This window comes from Rutidosis leptorrhynchoides, chromosome 6 (genome assembly GCF_046630445.1).
Source record: "Rutidosis leptorrhynchoides isolate AG116_Rl617_1_P2 chromosome 6, CSIRO_AGI_Rlap_v1, whole genome shotgun sequence".
Classification (NCBI taxonomy): domain Eukaryota; kingdom Viridiplantae; phylum Streptophyta; class Magnoliopsida; order Asterales; family Asteraceae; genus Rutidosis; species Rutidosis leptorrhynchoides.
In genome coordinates, this window is record NC_092338.1 from 243,265,092 (window position 1) to 243,284,768 (window position 19,677).

The window sequence follows — 19,677 nt, forward strand, 5'->3', positions numbered from 1 at the left end:
CTAGAGGTAGACATCTATCACATAATATCAAACGCGTTAAGAGACTAATATATCACATAATATTCACATGTTAAAAATATATAGTTTCCAACAAAATTTGTTAAGCAATCATTTTTCAAGTAAACACGGTCGAAGTCCAGACTCACTAATGCATCCTAACAAACTCGATAAGACACACTATTGCAAAATTCTGGTTCTCTAAGACCAACGCTCGGATACCAACTGAAATGTCCCGCTCATATTGATTATAAACGTTCCATATTAATTGATTTCGTCGCGAGGTTTTGACCTCTATATGAGACATTTTTCAAAGACTGCATTCATTTTTAAAACAACCATAACCTTTATTTTATCGATAAAGGTTTAAAAGCATTACGTAGATTATCAAATAATGATAATCTAAAATATACTGTTTACACACGATCATTACATAATGGTTTACAATAGAAATATATTACATCGGCATATGTTTCTTGAATGCAGTTTTTACATAATATCATACAAACATGGACTCCAAATCTTGTCCTTATTTTAGTATGCAACAGCAGAAGCTCTTAATATTGACCTGAGAATAAACATGCTTTAAACGTCAACAAAAATGTTGGTGAGTTATAGGTTTAACCTATATATATCAAATCATAACAATAGACCACAAGATTTCATATTTCAATATACATCCCATACATAGAGATAAAAATCATTCATATGGTGAACACCTGGTAACCGACATTAACAAGCTGCATATATAAGAATATCCCCATCATTCCGGGACACCCTTCGGATATGATATAAATTTCGAAGTACTAAAGCATCCGGTACTTTGGATGAGGTTTGTTAGGCCCAATAGATCTATCTTTAGGATTCGCGTCAATTAGGGTGTCTGTTCCCTAATTCTTAGATTACCAGACTTAATAAAAAGAGGCATATTTGATTTCGATAATTCAACCATAGAATGTAGTTTCACGTACTTGTGTCTATTTTGTAAATCATTTATAAAACCTGCATGTATTCTCATCCTAAAAATATTAGATTTTAAAAGTGGGACTAAGACTCACTTTCACAGATTTTTACTTCGTCGGGAAGTAAGACTTGGCCACTGGTCGATTCACGAACCTATAACAAATATGTACATATATATCAAAGTATATTCAAAATATATTTACAACACTTTTAATACATTTTGTTGTTTTAAGTTTATTAAGTCAGCTGTCCTCGTTAATAAACTACAACTAGTTGTCCAACGTTAGATGTACAGAAAAAAATTGATATATATTATCTTGAATCAATCCACTACCCAGTGTATACACGTCTCAGGCTAGATCACAACTCAAAGTATATATATTTTTGGAATCAACCTCAACCATGTATAGCTAACTCCCACATTACTGCATATAGAGTGTCTATGGTTGTTCCAAATAATATATACACATGGGTCGATATGATATGTCAAAACATTTGCATACGTGTCTATGGTATCCCAAGATTACATAATATATTAGAATACATGTATAATACAATATAAGTTAGCTAGGATATGATTAATATATATTTTTTACCTATTTTCACGTTGCTACAACAAGAAAAATTATCCAATCTTGTTTTACCCATAACTTCTTCATTTTAAATCCGTTTTGAGTGAATCAAATTGCTAAAGTTTCATATTGAACTCTATTTTATGAATCTAAACAGAAAAAGTATAGGTTTATAGTCGTAAATATAAGTTACAAGTCATTTTTGTAAAGGTAGTCATTTCAGTCGAAAGAACGACGTCTAGATGACCATTTTAGAAAACATACTTCCACTTTGAGTTTAACCATGATTTTTGGATATAGTTTCATGTTCATAAGAAAAATCATTTTCCCATAAGAACAACTTTTAAATCAAAGTTTATCATAGTTTTTAATTAACTAACCCAAAACAGCCCGCGGTGTTGCTACGACGGCGTAAATCCGGTTTTACGGTGTTTTTCGTGTTTTCAGGTTTTAAATCATTAAGTTAGCATATCATATAGATATAGAACATGTGTTTAGTTGATTTTAAAAGTCAAGTTAGAAGGATTAACTTTTGTTTGCGAGCAAGTTTAGAATTAACTAAACTATGTTCTAGTGATTACAAGTTTAAACCTTCGAATAAGATAGCTTTATATGTATGAATTGAATGATGTTATGAACATCATTACTACCTCAAGTTTTCTGAATAAAGCTACTAGAAATGAGAAAAATGGATCTAGCTTCAAAGGATCCTTGGATGGCTTGAAAGTTCTTGAAGCAGAATCATGACACGAAAACAGTTCAAGTAAGATTTTCACTCGAAATAAGATTGTTATAGTTATAGAAATTAAATCAAAGTTTGAATATGAGTATTACCTTGTATTAGAAAGATATCTTACTGTAAATAAGAAAGATTTCTTGAGGTTGGATGATCACTCTACAAGATTGGAAGTAAGCTAGCAAACTTGGAAGTATTCTTGATTTTATGAAACTAGAACTTGTAGAATTTATGAAGAACACTTAGAACTTGAAGATAGAACTTGAGAGAGATCAATTAGATGAAGAAAATTGAAGAATGAAAGTGTTTGTAGGTGTTTTTGGTCGTTGGTGTATGGATTAGATATAAAGAATATGTAATTTTGTTTTCATGTAAATAAGTCATGAATGATTACTCATATTTTTGTAATTTTATGAGATATTTCATGCTAGTTGCCAAATGATGGTTCCCACATGTGTTAGGTGACTCACATGGGCTGCTAAGAGCTGATCATTGAAGTGTATATACCAATAGTACATATATCTAAAAGCTGTGTATTGTACAAGTACGAATACGGGTGCATACGAGTAGAATTGTTGATGAAACTGAACGAGGATGTAATTGTAAGCATTTTTGTTAAGTAGAAGTATTTTGATAAGTGTCTCGAAGTCTTTCAAAAGTGTATGAATACATATTAAAACACTACATGTATATACATTTTAACTGTGTCGTTAAGTCATCGTTAGTCGTTACATGTAAGTGTTGTTTTGAAACCTTTAGGTTAACGATCTTGTTAAATGTTGTTAACCCAATGTTTATAATATCAAATGATATTTTAAATTATTATATTATCATGATATTATGATGTACGAATATCTCTTAATATGATATATATATATACATTAAATGTCGTTACAACGATAATCGTTACATATATGTCTCGTTTCAAAATCATTAAGTTAGTAGTCTTGTTTTTACATATGTAGTTCATTATTAATATACTTAATGATATTTTTACTTATCATAATATCATGTTAACTATATATATAACCATATATATGTCATCATATAGATTTTACAAGTTTTAACGTTCGTGAATCACCGGTCAACTTGGGTGGTCAATTGTCTATATGAAACCTATTTCAATTAATCAAGTCTTAACAAGTTTGATTGCTTAATATGTTGGAAACACTTAATCATGTAAATAACAATTTCATTTAATATATATATATATATATATATATATATATATATATATATATATATATATATATATATATATATATATATATATATATATATATATATATATATATATATATATATATAAATATGGAAAAGTTCAGGTCACTACAACAAACTCAAATCATTAAAACGTAATAAAATGTTGTAAATATATTTTGATCTTACTTTGATATATATATACATATTTGTTATAGGTTCGTGAATCAACCCGTGGCCAAGTCTTACTTCCCGAGGAAGTAAAAATCTGTGAAAGTGAGTTATAGTCCCACTTTTTAAAATCTAATATTTTTGGGATGAGAATACATGCAGCTTTATAAATGTTTTGCAAAATAGACACAAGTACATGAAACTACTTTCTATGGTTGAATGATCAAAGCCGAATATGCTCCTTTTTGCTTGGTAACCTAAGAATTAGTAAACCAGTATACTAATTGACGCGAATCCTAAAGATAGATCTATTGGGCCCAACAAACCCCATCCGTTGTAGCGGATGCTTTAGTACTTCGAGTTTTTATATCATGTCTGATGGATGTCCAGGAATGCTAGGGATATTCTTATATACATCTTGTTAATGTCGTTTACCAGGTGTTCACCATATGAATGATTTTTATCTCTATGTATGGGATGATGTTTACAAAAAAAATGGAAATATGAAATCTTGTGTTCTATTATTACGATTGATAAATATATAGGTTAAATCTATAACTCACCAACATTTTTGTTGACGTTTTAAGCATGTTTATTCTCAGGTAATTGTTAAGAGCTTTCGCTGTTGCATACTAAATTAAGGACAAGATTTGGAGTCCATGCTTGTATAATATTGTTTGAAAGCTGCATTCGAAGACATATATTGTTGTGGAATATTATTGTAAACCATTATGTAATGGGCGTGTGAGAACGCTATATTTTGATTATCATTATTTGATAATCGTCGTAATATTTTAAACCTTTATCGATAAAATAAAGGTTATTGTTGTTTTTAAAAATTGAATGCAGTCTTTGAAAAACGTCTCATATAGAGGTCAAAACCTCGCAACGAAATCAATTAATACGGAACGTTTATAATCAATATGAATGGGACATTTCAGTTGGTATCCGAGCGTTGGTCTTAGAGAACAGAAAATTTCATTAGTGTGTCTTACCGAGTTTGTTAGGATGCATTAGTGAGTCTGGACTTCGATCGTGTTTTCTTTAAAAACGATTGCTTAACATTTTTTTTTTTTTAGAAATTATATATTATTAACATGTAAATATTATGTGATATATTAATCTCTTATATTGTTTGATATTGTGTGATAGATGTCTACCTCTAGTACAAATCCCATCGACTCACCTAATAATAATGAAGAGTCGAATATATTTTGGGAAGATTCACAAATTCTCGAGGAAGAACCGGAAGAGGAAGAACCGGAAGAGGAGGAACCGGAAGAGGAGGAACCGGAAGAAGAAGAACCGGAAGAAGAAGAGGTTTCGGAGGATGAAATATTAATACCTACAGTAAAACGATTAAATAAAAGAAAATCCTCAACCAATGAACCAAAGTTAAAAATGGTCAATGGTGTTTCCGCCAAGGAAGCAAAATATTGGGAAAATTACCAATTTTCTGATGAATCGGATCCCAACGAGGATTTCGATGATGTTATAGAAATTACCCCAACTCAACTTAATAAGGCAAAAGAGAATGATAAGGGAAAGGGCAACAAAATAGAGAAACCTGATTTCGACCCCGATGAACTTTATATGTATCGTAAACGCCCGTATTTCTTAGATTTTAACAATAATCCCCACCAGGTTTTTCTAAACCATTTGTGAAAATGATGGCTCGTATTAGAGGATCTCCATGTATCCCTAGGAAATTAGCCAAACGAACTAAGTCCGAAGAAGAAGAAACGAGTGAGTCGGAATAAAGAGTTATAATCATGCTGTGTAATATATGTATTGTTGTGTGCTTGTACTTTTAAGATATATGTAAAAATTGCATGTATTAATTGTTAATTATCTTTTACAAATCTAATCCTTGTTTATTTTACAGTATAAAAATAAAAATGGACGTTAAGGATAGACAACCAAAAATTTTAGAAGACCTACCAGGGGATATGATTGATGAAATCTTGTCTAGAGTCAGGCAGAATTCATCAGCACAATTATTTATGACAAAATTAGTTTGTCGAACGTTTGAAAGACATTCCAGGCATGCCTTAGTTTATAAAAGGCTTTCCTTTGAAAGATGGGGCATATCACATTGGGGAGACTTTAAGTTATGCCAAGTTTTCTTTAAGGCATTTAGTGCGGGAAACCTAGATGCAATTTTACGCTACGGGTTACGAACCTATTTTGACTCAACATATCCCAACATAGGACTCCGTTCTTTAGAAAGAGCTTCTAACATACAACATAAAGAAGCATGTTATGCTTACGGGTTAATAATGTTCGCTTCTCATCAAATTGAGAAAAAGAACATTGGGTTGGAACTTTTAAATAAAACCTTCCCACAAGTGACGGACTCGGTAGTTGAGGTGAGAAAGAAGTTTTTTAGATTGTTACGGGGCTGTTGGGCATTACGTAACCCTCGTCCTTTTGGCGACTTTACAACATGCTGCCTAGTCAACGGTCACAACGGTTATTTTCCACAAGATCAAGGATGTGAAATAATACTAGTAAAACCCGAATGCATGACTTGTTTCTGGACTTATGAATTACTTGTCTTTATTTCTTTTGTTGAATGACTTGCGTATTAACTAGAATTGCCTTATTAGCTGCCGAGTAGCAAAGTTATTATGTGCTATATTTCATCCTATATGTATAATAGTGGTATTGTATGTTTGTAAAATATTGTATAAAAGTTTGAACGCGAAATATTATTGTAATAAGTCTTTCATATAGAAGTGTAGTAGTTGAATTGTATAGTAGCTACTAACTATGAACTTAACGGGTAGCTACTACCCGAATTAAAACTATAAAATGCTAATATGAAGAAAAAGCTTTTATAAATAAGTTCATATTATGCTACGAAATACTATTGACTACTCTTAAATTCTATATGATTAACTCAATTCTTTTGGCTATTTTTGAAGGAAATGGCACCGACGACTCGTCAGAACTTGAACATGAGTGAGGAAGACTTCCGTGTTTTCCTTGCTGCAAACATAGCCGCAGTACAAGCCGCAATGCAAAATAACAATAATAACTCTGGTTCTAGTAGTGGAACTAATTCCACAAGAAATCGTGTAGGATGCTCCTACAAAGAATTCACTACCTGCAAACCTTTGGAATTTGATGGAACCGAGGGTCCAATCGGATTGAAACGGTAGACCGAGAAAGTTGAATCGGTGTTTGTCATAAGTAAATGTACTGAAGAAGACAAAGTAAAGTACGCTACGCTTACCTTCACAGGTACTGCGTTAACATGGTGGAATACCTATCTCGAGCAGGTAGGACAAGATGCTGCTTACGTACTACCGTGGTCAGCATTCAAGCAATTGATGAACGAGCAATATCATCCCAGAAATGAGGTAAATAAGCTCAAGGTAGAGCTTAGAGGATTACGAATGCAAGGTTTCGATATCACCACGTATGAACGACGATTCACAGAGTTGTGCCTATTATGTCCCAAAACGTTCGAAGACGAAGAAGGGAAGATCGACGCATTTGTAAAAGGGTTACCGGAAAGGATTCAAGAAGATGTGAGTTCACACGAGCCCGCCTCCATACAAAAGGCAAGTCGAATGGCTCACACACTAGTGAATCAGATTGAAGGAAGGATTCAAGAGCAGGCAGCCGAAGAGGCTAAAATGAAACAACTCAAGAGAAAGTGGGAAGAAATCAGTGATAAGAGTAACCAGTACAACAACAACAATCACAACCACAATTGCAATAACTATCCCAACAACTGCAACATCAATCGCAACAACAACTTCAACAAACGTCCCAACAACAACTACAATAACCATTCCAACAACAATAACAACAACAACAACAACAACAACAACAACAACAACAACAACAACAACAACAACAACAACAATCCCAATAACAATCTCAATAACAACATTGGCAACAAAAACCAAAAACAGCCATGCCAAAGGTGTGAAGAGCATCACCCGGGATTCTGCACGACATTTTGCAACAGGTGTAAAAGAAATGGTCATAGCGCGACGAAGTGCGAGATCTACGGACCAATGCATAACAGAACTAAAAGAACAAATAATGTCGGAACAAATAACACCGCCATAGTTTGTTTTGGATGTGGAAAACTGGGCCACTTTAGTAGAAATTGCCTGAATCAGGGGAATACTAATGGGCAGGGTCACGGAAGAGTTTTCAATATTAATACAGCAGAAGCGCAGGAAGATCCGAAGCTTGTTACGGGTACGTTTCTTATTGACAATAAATCTGCTTATGTTTTATTTGATACGGGTGCGGATAGAAGCTATATGAGTAGAGATTTTTGTGCTAAACTAAGTTGCCCACCGACGCCCTTGGATAATAAATTTTTACTCGAATTAGCAAACGGTAAATTAATTACAGCAGATAATATATGTCGAAATTGAGAAATTAAACTGGTTAGCGAAACATTTAAGATTGACTTGATACCAGTAGAGTTAGGGAGTTTTGATGTGATAATTGGCATGGACTGGTTGAAAGAAGTGAAAGCAGAGATCGTTTGTTACAAAAATGCAATTCGCATTATACGAGAAAAAGAAAAACCCTTAATGGTGTACGGAGAAAAGAGCAACGCGAAGTTAAATCTTATTAGTAACCTGAAGGCACAAAAACTAATAAGAAAAGGTTGCTATGCTGTACTAGCACACGTCGAGAAAGTCAATTTCGAAGAAAAGAATATCAATGATGTTCCCGTCGCAAAAGAATTTCCCGATGTATTTCCGAAAGAATTACCGGGACTACCTCCACACCGATCCATTGAATTTCAAATAGACCTTGTACCGGGAGCTGCACCAATAGCTCGTGCTCCATACAGACTCGCACCCAGCGAAATGAAGGAACTTCAGAGTCAATTACAAGAACTTTTAGAGCGTGGTTTCATTTGACCAAGCACATCACCGTGGGGAGCTCCTGTTTTGTTTGTCAAAAGGAAAGATGGTACATTTAGATTATGTATCGACTATAGAGACTTGAACAAACTTACCATCAAGAACTATTACCCACTACCGAGAATCGACAATTTATTTGATCAGCTACAAGGTTCGTTAATGTACTCGAAGATTGATTTACGTTCTGGATATCATCAAATGCGGGTGAAGGAGGATGATATTCCAAAAACTGCTTTTAGAACGCGTTACAGTCATTACGAGTTTATGGTTATGCCGTTTAGGTTGACTAACGCACCAGCTGTGTTCATGGACCTTATGAACCGAGTGTGTGGACCATACCTTAACAAGTTTGTCATTTTTTTCATAGATGACATACTTATTTACTCAAAGAATGATCAAGAACATGAAGAACATTTGTGAAAAGTGCTAGATTTGTTGAGGAAAGAAAAACTGTATGCTAAGTTTTCAAAGTGTGCATTTTGGTTGGAAGAAGTGCAATTCCTCGGACACATAGTGAACAAAGAAGGTATTCAGGTAGATCCAGCAAAGATTGAAATCGTTGAAAAGTGAGAAACCCCGAAAACTCCGAAGCATATACGCCAATTTTTAGGACTGGCTGGTTACTACAGAAGGTTCATCCAAGATTTTGCCAAAATAGCAAAACCTTTGACTGCATTAACACATAAAGGGAAGAAATTTGAATGGAAGGATGATCAGGAGAAAGCGTTTCAATTGTTGAAGAAAAAGTTAACTACGGCACCTATATTGTCATTGCCTGAAGGGAATGATGATTTTGTGATATATTGTGATGCCTCAAAGCAAGGCCAACGATGTGTATTAATGCAACGAACGAAGGTAATTTCTTATGCTTCCAGACAATTGAAGATTCATGAGCAAAATTATACGACTCACGATTTGGAATTGGGCGCTGTTGTTTTTGCATTAAAGACTTGGAGGCACTACTTATATGGGGTCAAAAGTATTATATATACCGACCACAAAAGTTTCCAACATATATTTAATCAGAAACAACTGAATATGAGACAGCTTAGGTGGATTGAACTGTTGAATGATTACGACTTTGAGATTCGTTACCACCCGGGGAAGGAAAATGTGGTAGTCGATGCCTTGAGCAAAAAGGATAGAAAACCTATACGAGTAAAAGCTATGAACATCATTATTCATACTAACCTTACTACTCAAATAAAGGAGGCGCAACAGGGAGTTTTAAAAGAGGGAAGTTTGAAGAATGAAATACCCAAAGGATCGGAGAAACATCTTAATATTCGGGAAGACGGGACCTGGTATAGGGCTGAAAGAATTTAGGTACCAAAGTTTGGAGATGTGAGAGAAATGGTACTTAAGGAAGCACATAAAACCAGATACTCAATACATCCCGGAGCGGGAAAGATGTACAAAGATCTCAAGAAGCACTTTTGGTGGCCGGGTATGAAAGCCAATATTGCTAGATATGTGGGAGAATGTTTGAAGTGTTCTAAGGTCAAAGCGGAACATCAAAAACCATCAGGTCTACTTCAACAACCTGAAATCTCGAAATGGAAATGGGAAAACATTACCATGGATTTTATTACTAAATTTCCAAGGACTGCAAGTGGTTATGATACTATTTGGGTAATAGTCGATCATCTCACCAAGTCAGCACACTTTCTACCAATGAGAGAAGATGATAAAATGGAGAAGTTGGCGAGATTATACTTGAAGGAAGTTGTCTCTAGACATGGAATACCAATCTCTATTATCTCTGATAGAAATGGCAGATTTGTTTCAAGGTTTTGGCAGACATTACAACAAGCATTGGGAACTCGTCTAGATATGAGTACTGCCTATCATTCACAAATCGATGGGCAGAGCGAAAGGACGATACAGACTCTTAAATACATGCTACGAGCATGTGTTATTGATTTTGGAAACGGTTAGGATCGACATCTACCATTAGCAGAATTTTCCTACAACAACAGTTACCACTCGAGTATCAAAATGGCACCGTTCGAAGCACTTTATGGTAGAAAGTGCAGATCTCTAATTTGTTGGAATGAATTGTGGGATAGACAGATTACGGGTCCGGAGATAATCCAAGAAACTACAGAGAAAATCATCCAAATTCAACAACGGTTGAAAACCGCTCAGAGTCGACAAAGAGCTACGCGGACCTTAAAAGGAAAGATATAGAATTTGAAATTGGAGAGATGATCATGCTTAAGGTTTCGCCTTGGACCATTCAAGATTTTAAATCGTGTCGGACCAGTAGCCTACCGACTTGAATTACCTCAACAACTCGCCAATGTACATAATACCTTTCGCATCTCGAATATGAAGAAGTGCTTAGCTAAAGAAGATCCCACTATTCCTTTAGACGAAATTAAAATCAATGAAAAACTACAATTCATTGAAGAACCAGTCGAGATAATGGATCGTGAGGTTAAAAGGCTCAAGCAAAATAAGATACCAATCGTCAAGGTTCGATGGAATGCTCGTAGGGGACCCGAGTTCACCTGGGAGCATGAAGATCAAATGAAGCTGAAATACCCGTACCTATTTCCAGAAGATTCGTCAACACCTTCAACAGCTTAAAATTTAGGGACGAAATTTATTTAACGGGTAGGTAATGTAGTGACCCGAACTTTTCCATGTTTATATATATATATATATATATATATATATATAATGAAATTGGTATATTTACATGATTAAATGTTTTCAACATGTTAAGCAATCAAACTTGTTAAGACTTGATTATTTGAAATGTTTCATGTAGACAAGTGACCACCCAAGTTGACTGGTGATTCACGAGCGTTAAAACTTGTAAAAACTATATGTTGATATATATATATATATATATATATATATATATATATATATATATATATATATATATATATATATATATATATATATATATATATATATATATATATATATATATGGACATATATATATATATAGTTAACATGATTTTATGATAGGTAAGTATATCACTAGGTATATTAACAATGAGTTATATATATAAAATGAGACTATTGAATTAAGAAACTCGAAACGATAGAGATAATGATTATCGTTATGACAACATCTTACTAAGTACATATGTATCATATTAAGATATTATTACACTATATTTAACAAGATAAAATGATAATTAATTATATCATTAAGTATGTTAACAATGAACTACATATGTAAAACAAGACTACTAACTTAAGGATTTCAAAAGGAGACATATATGTAAAGATTATCGTTGTAACGACATTTTAATGTATATATATCATATTAAGATATATTCATACATCATAATATCATGATAATGTAATAATTTAACATCTCATTAGATATAATAAACAATGGGCTAACAACATTAAATGAGATCGTTAACTTAAAGATTTCAAAACAACACTTACATATAACGACTAACGATGACTTAATGATTCAGTTAAATGTATACACATGTAGTATATTAAGATGTATTAGTACACTTTTGAAAGACTTCATGATACATATCAAAGTACTTCTACTTAACAAAAATGCTTACAATTGCATTCTCATTCATTTTCATCAACAATTCTACTAGTATGCAACCGTATTCGTACTCGTACAATACCTAGCTTCTAGACGTATGTACTATTGGTATATACATATAATAATGCAGCTCTTAGCAGCCCTCATTTAGTCAATTAACATGTGGATCTAACCATTTGGCATATAGCATGAAATATCTCACAAAATTACAAACTAATGGAGACTATAATGCCACCCCATATTCACGTCCACATGCATCACCACAAACACATCCATTTTGCAACTTACATGCATCAAACTACTCTCGCTCAAGTGTTCTCTCATAGTTCTAAGTGTTCTTCATCATATTCAACAAAATTTAGCTCAATCTAGTTCATAAATCCTAACATAGATCAACTTTCAAAACAACTACTCAAATGAACTTCAAGAACACTTTCAAGTTTGCAAGTCTACTTCCAAGCTTTCTAATCCATTTCAAGCAATCATCTAGGATCAAGAAACCTTTGTTATTTACAGTAGTTTATCTCTATAATTCAAGGTAATACTCATATTCAAAATTTGCTTCAATTTCTATAACTATAACAATCTTATTTCGAGTGAAAATCTTACTTGAACTTGTTTTCGTGTCATGATTCTACTTCAAGAACTTTCAAGCCATCCAAGAATCCTTTGAAGCTAGATTAATTTTTGTCACTTCCAGTAGGTTTACCTACTAGAGTTGAGGTAGTAATGATGTTCATAACATCATTCGATTCATACATATAAAACTATCTTATTCGAAGATTTAAACTTGTAATCACTAGAACATAGTTTAGTAAATTCTAAACTTATTTGCAAATAAAGTTAATCCTTCTAACTTGACTTTTAAAATCAACTAAAAACATGTTCTATATCTATATGATATGCTAACTTAATGATTTAAAACATGGAAACACGAAAAACACCGTAAAATCGGACATACGCCGTTGTAGTAACACCGCGGGCTGTTTTGGGTTTGATAATTAAAAACAATGATAAACTTTGATTTAAAAGTTGTTCTTCTGGGAAAATGATTTTTCTTATGAACATGTAACTATATCCAAAAATCATGGTTAAACTCAAAGTGGAAGTATATTTTTTTTCAAAATGGTCATCAAGATGTCGTTCTTTCGACGAAAATGACTACCGCTTTAAAAAATGACTTGTAACCTGTATTTCTGACTATAAACTTATACTTTTACTGTTTAGTTTCATAAATTTTAGTTCATTATGAAACCATAGCAACTTGAATCACTCAAAACGGATTTGAAACGAAGAAATGACGGGTAAAATAAAATTGGATAAATTTGCTAGTTTTAGCTACGAAAATTTTGTAACAATCGTAGACTAAACATATCCTAACTAATTTATATTGTATTATACATATTATGAAATCTTGGGATACCATAGACACGTATACAATATTTTGACATATCATATCGACCCATCTATATATATATTTCAGAACAACCATAGACACTCTATATGAAGTAATGTTTGAGTTAGCTATACAGGGTTGAGGTTGATTCCAAAATAATATATATACTTTGAGTTGTGATCGAGTCTGAGGCTTGTAAACACTGGGTCGTGGATTGATTCGAGATAATATATATTGCTTTATTCTGTACATCTAAATGTGAACAACTAGTTGTAGGTTACTAACGAGGACTGCTGACTTAACAAACTCAAATCATTAAAACGTAATAAAATGTTGTAAATATATATATAACCATATATATGTCATCATATAGATTTTACAAGTTTTAACGTTCGTGAATCACCGGTCAACTTGGGTGGTCAATTGTCTATATGAAACCTATTTCAATTAATCAAGTCTTAACAAGTTTGATTGCTTAATATGTTGGAAACACTTAATCATGTAAATAACAATTTCATTTAATATATATATATATAAACATGGAAAAGTTCGGGTCACTACAACAAACTCAAATCATTAAAACGTAATAAAATGTTGTAAATATATTTTGATCATACATTGGTATATATGTACATATTTGTTATAGGTTTGTGAATCAACCAGTGGCCAAGTCTTACTTCCCGACGAAGTAAAAATCTATGAAAGTGAGTTATAGTCCCACTTTTTAAAATCTAATATTTTTGAGATGAGAATACATGCAGCTTTATAAATGTTTTACAAAATAGACACAAGTACATGAAACTACTTTCTATGGTTGAATGATCGAAGCCGAATATGCCCCTTTTTGCTTGGTAACCTAAGAATTAGTAAATCAGTCTACTAATTGAAGCGAATCCTAAAGATAGATCTATTGGGCCCAACAAACCCCATCTGTTGTAGCGAATTCTTTAGTACTTCGAGTTTTTATATCATGTTCGATGGATGTCCCGAAATGATGGGGATATTCTTATATGCTTCTTGTTAATGTCGGTTACCAGGTGTTCACCATATGAATGATTTTTATCTCTATGTATGGGATGATGTTTACAAAAAAAAAAAATTGGAAATATGAAATCTTATGGTCTATTATTACGATTGATAAATATATAGGTTAAACGTATAACTCACCAACATTTTTGTTGACGTTTTAAGCATGTTTATTCTCAGGTAATTGTTAAGAGCTTTAGCTGTTGCATACTAAATTAAGGACAAGATTTGGAGTCCATGCTTGTATAATATTGTTTGAAAACTGCATTCGAAGACATATATTGTTGTGTAATATTATTGTAAACCATTATGTAATGGTCATGTGAGAACGCTATATTTTGATTATCATTATTTGATAATCGTCTTAATATTTTAAACCTTTATCGATAAAATAAAGGTTATGGTTCTTTTTAAAAATCGAATGCAGTCTTTGAAAAACGTCTCATATAGAGGTCAAAACCTCGCAACGAAATCAATTAATATGGAACGTTTATAATCAATATGAACGGGACATTTCAGCGGTGCCAAAAACTTGTCTCCCTCTTGATATGACCGAAACAGACGGTTTTATTTATGCGGTGTCGTTAGGCCGCAAGGTATCAGAATCAGCTATTCAAGAGGGGGAACAGTGGTTTATTATTTATATTTTGCGAGGCCTAAATTTACTTTTAACTTTCTAAGGTAGAATGTGTAAGTTAACCTAGGGTCATACTTTTTCAATGGTTTAACGAATTGAAGATCAAGTGGATAATTGTCTTTGGTTAAATTACCTAGATAAAAGATAGTAGTTGGTTTTAAGCTAATAATCCTAACTGCGGAAAAGTAAAGGTGATGGAGGGATATCTGGAGTATGCATATAACGACACGTCCTAATCCATCTGGACGAATACATTACATTTGGTTACATCACGAGGTACTTGACCTCTATATGATACATTTTACAAACATTGCATTCGATTTTAATAGACAAACTTTCATTTCATCGAAAATTGACGGCATGTATACCATTTCATAATATATCCAACTATAATTGACTTAATAATAATTTTGATGAACTCGACAACTCGAATGTAACGTCTTTTGAAATATGTCATAAATGACTCCAAGTAATATCTCTAATATGAGCAAATTCACATCGGAAGATTTCTTTCATACCTGAGAATAAACATGCTTTCAAGTGTCAACCAAAAGGTTGGTGAGTTCATAGGTTTATCGTAAGCAATAAAATTTATCATTTTAATAGACCACAAGATTTAAATACAGTACACCTATCTCGTATACAAAACCATATTTCATAATGCTTAGGAGAGTAGGTTCGTATCCTTTTCTCCCCCGTAGGTTGCCTCGTGATTTTTAATATCTTTCATAAACATAATCTCATATCAGGCATTTCGCAGGGCATAGAGATAAAAGTCATTTATACGAACTACAAACACCTGGTAATCGACCTTAACAAAATGCATCTATAATATCCCCCGCATACCGGCATTCCGCACGGTCATGCAAAAAGCATACAATTAGGCCACTCTTTTAAATATGATGGTTGTGTACACCTCACAAACAGATCATATCTTTTAAAGTTGGCGGTTGTATACCTATTTTGAAGTACTAAAGCAGTTCAAATTCTGCGACTGGGGCTGGTTAGTGCCCATAGATCTATCTTTAGGATTCGCGTCAATTAGGAGCTCGGTTTCCTAATTCTTAGATTACCAGACTAAAAGGGGTGATATCCGGTGTACTCACAATAACTCATTCGTAGAATGTTTTTACGTACTTGTGTCTATTTCGTCAAACATTTATAAAAGCATTTCATGTATTCGCAGTTCAAAAACAAATTTCAAAAGCATTTAATAAGGCAGTTGTAAAAACAACGCATGTATTCTCAGTCCCAAAAATGTAAAGAGTAAAAGGAAATCAAATGAACTCACGATACGATATTTTGTAGTAAAAATAGGCATACGACGGAACTGAACAATGCCGGGTTGGCCTCGGATTCACGAACCTATATCATTTGTATATATATTAACACACATAATCGAAATCGAATAAATATATATATTATTTTTAATAATATACTTGTTAAATTATTTGTTATATAGATATAGATATATTTAATTTATATAATTTATTTAACTATTATTTAGCTTTCATAATAATAATTTATATTAGGGTTTATATATGATAATATATATATATATATATATATATATATATATATATATATATATATATATATATATATATATATATATATTAATTGATATATTTTATATATAGCTTAGTTACTATCTAGTTAATAATAAAATTATAGTGATATGTGATATTAATATTCTTGCAATGTATTCTTGTATAAAAATATCTATTCATAGTAAAACTAATAATAATAACTATGAATACAAAAATTTTACTACTAATGATAAAAATGATAATAAGTTTAATTATTACTATACTAACAATCATATTATCAATAATAATGATTTTATTACTAAAACTTTTGTTGATAATAACAATAATAATACTAATAATTTATATAATGATACTAATAATAATATTTATGATGATAATTAGTATTATGTTCATAATAATGATAATAATAATAATAATGATCATAATTATAATAACAATAATACATATGTTAATATCAGTAATAATAATAACAATATTACTATATAATAATAATAATATTAGTCATAATAACAATTTTAACAACAATAATTAACACTAGCAATAGTAATCACAATTCTAATAATAATAATAATAATAATAATAATAATAATAATAATAATAATAATAATAATAATAATAATAATAATAATAATAATAATAATAATAATAATAATAATAATAATAATAATAATAATAATAATGATAATGATAATAAACTACCTTAGGAATTCCTTTTTAAAAAAAAAATGCACCAAGCTGGGATCGAACTCGAGACCTCTCATACGCACACAAATACGTTAACCATGCTTCTGTTCGTTTCTTTTCTGATATAAACCCAATTAAATTTAAATATAACCCGTATGATTATTACTCCATTTTCTTTATCATCTTCAAGATTAATTAAACCAGAGATCGAATCCAAGCATAAACAAATTAGGTGATATTTTTAAAATACTTAACCGAACCAGAATTCATTTGATTGTGTTTGGACTTAATAAAAAAAATAAAATAAAAATGTTGTAACAGCCTGTTTTAGGTCGATGATGAACTTCAAAATTGATTCAATAAACTAGACAGTTTTAGCTTTTGATAACAACATGAAATATATCAAAAATCCTTCTTAGAAACTTTCTGTAACTTCAATTGAACCTAAAACATCCAATTAAATTCAAATTTCGCCAAGAACACGATGTTTGACTTTTTCAATTTGATACTTTGACTTCGAAATTGGAATTTAATATAGAAAATTGGAATTTCAAACTTTGCAGATAGTTTTAAAACATGATTTCCAACCTACCTGCATTAATACATCTTGAAGAACGATTTAAATTCGAGTTTTTAACAAAAAGTTGAAGGTACAGAGGTTTCAAGCTTATTTTCTGTATTTTCGTTTTTATTTCTTCCAATGCAGTAAGGGATAGTGGTATTTAGGGATGGTAATCGAATAATTGGAACAGAAACATGATTTGATTGAGCCTTGGTTTCTTGTGATAGTTTAGTCATCATACAGAATAAATTAGAGGAAGGAACGTACGAAAAAAATAAATAAATAAAGTAGACATCGACTTGCAACTGATTTTAGAATGGTTCTTGATAAAGGATTCGATTAGCAGACAGAGTTAATAGTACATATAGTGATTTAAAATAGATTCAGTTCCTAGTTTTGTGAATTAATCATAAATAGATATTAATAAAAAAGAATTTTATTAATTTTAAATAATAATAATTATAATTATATTAATAATAATAATCTAAATAAAATTATTACTGATTTTCTAAAATTATATCTGTATAACTGCATATATGTATGATATATATATATATATATATATATATATATATATATATATATATATATATATATATATATATATATATATATATATATATATATATATATATCTGTATATATTTATCTCTATATATGTATATCTATTATATTTATATATTTTTTTTTTATAGATTATAATTAATATTATTAATAAATATATCTATAATAATAATACTCTTAATAATAATAATAATAATAATAATAATAATAATAATAATAATAATAATAATAATACAAATTTATATTGATATAATAGAAATAATAATATTACTAACGATATTGACCATAAATGTATAGCAATAATACAATAATAATAATATAACAATTTATATACTAATTTCATATCTATATGATATATATATATATATATATATATATATATATTACTAATACTAATATTGATATTATTATTTAATGTAATAATAATATTACTAATACAACTATACTTTAAACTCGAAATAACATATTTTGAGTAATTATTATTTATACATTTTAATATTATTATATCCCTACAATTACCAATTATGAATATAATTCATTTATATATATATATATTATACTATATATACAATTATGTTTTAAGTATTAAGTAGATAATTATATTAATTATATATATTGAAACAAATAATAACTGAGTATAACATTTAATTACTTTGTTAACATTGATAAATTATGTACATTCAATCTACTCTCTATATTCAAAATAATAAGTTTTAGTCATTTTAAGTTATCGTTCATAATAACTAAATCACATACTAGTGCATTAATATATTTAGTTTATTATATATAATTGTTTACATATATGATTATTTATACATATATTTCTATTTACAATTAAAGGTTCGTGAATCGTCGGGAACAGTCGAGGGGTAATTAAATATATAAAAGTAGTTCAAAACTTTTGAGATTCAACATTACAGACTTTGCTTATCGTGTCGAAACCATATAAAGATTAAGTTTAACTTTGGTCAAAAATTTTCGGGTCGTCACAATGCAGATCATGGAAATGTTGACCAAGATGTCGGTTTAGGCTAGGGAAAGGTAATTATGTTTATGTTAAATCTATGATTAGAAAGGTGTAGATCTGGTTGGATGAGCCAATTACACCGACATGCTTGTCTCTAGACTCTCGGAGTTCTCGTTGAGCAGTGAAAAGTATGTCACTTGGTTATATAATTGAA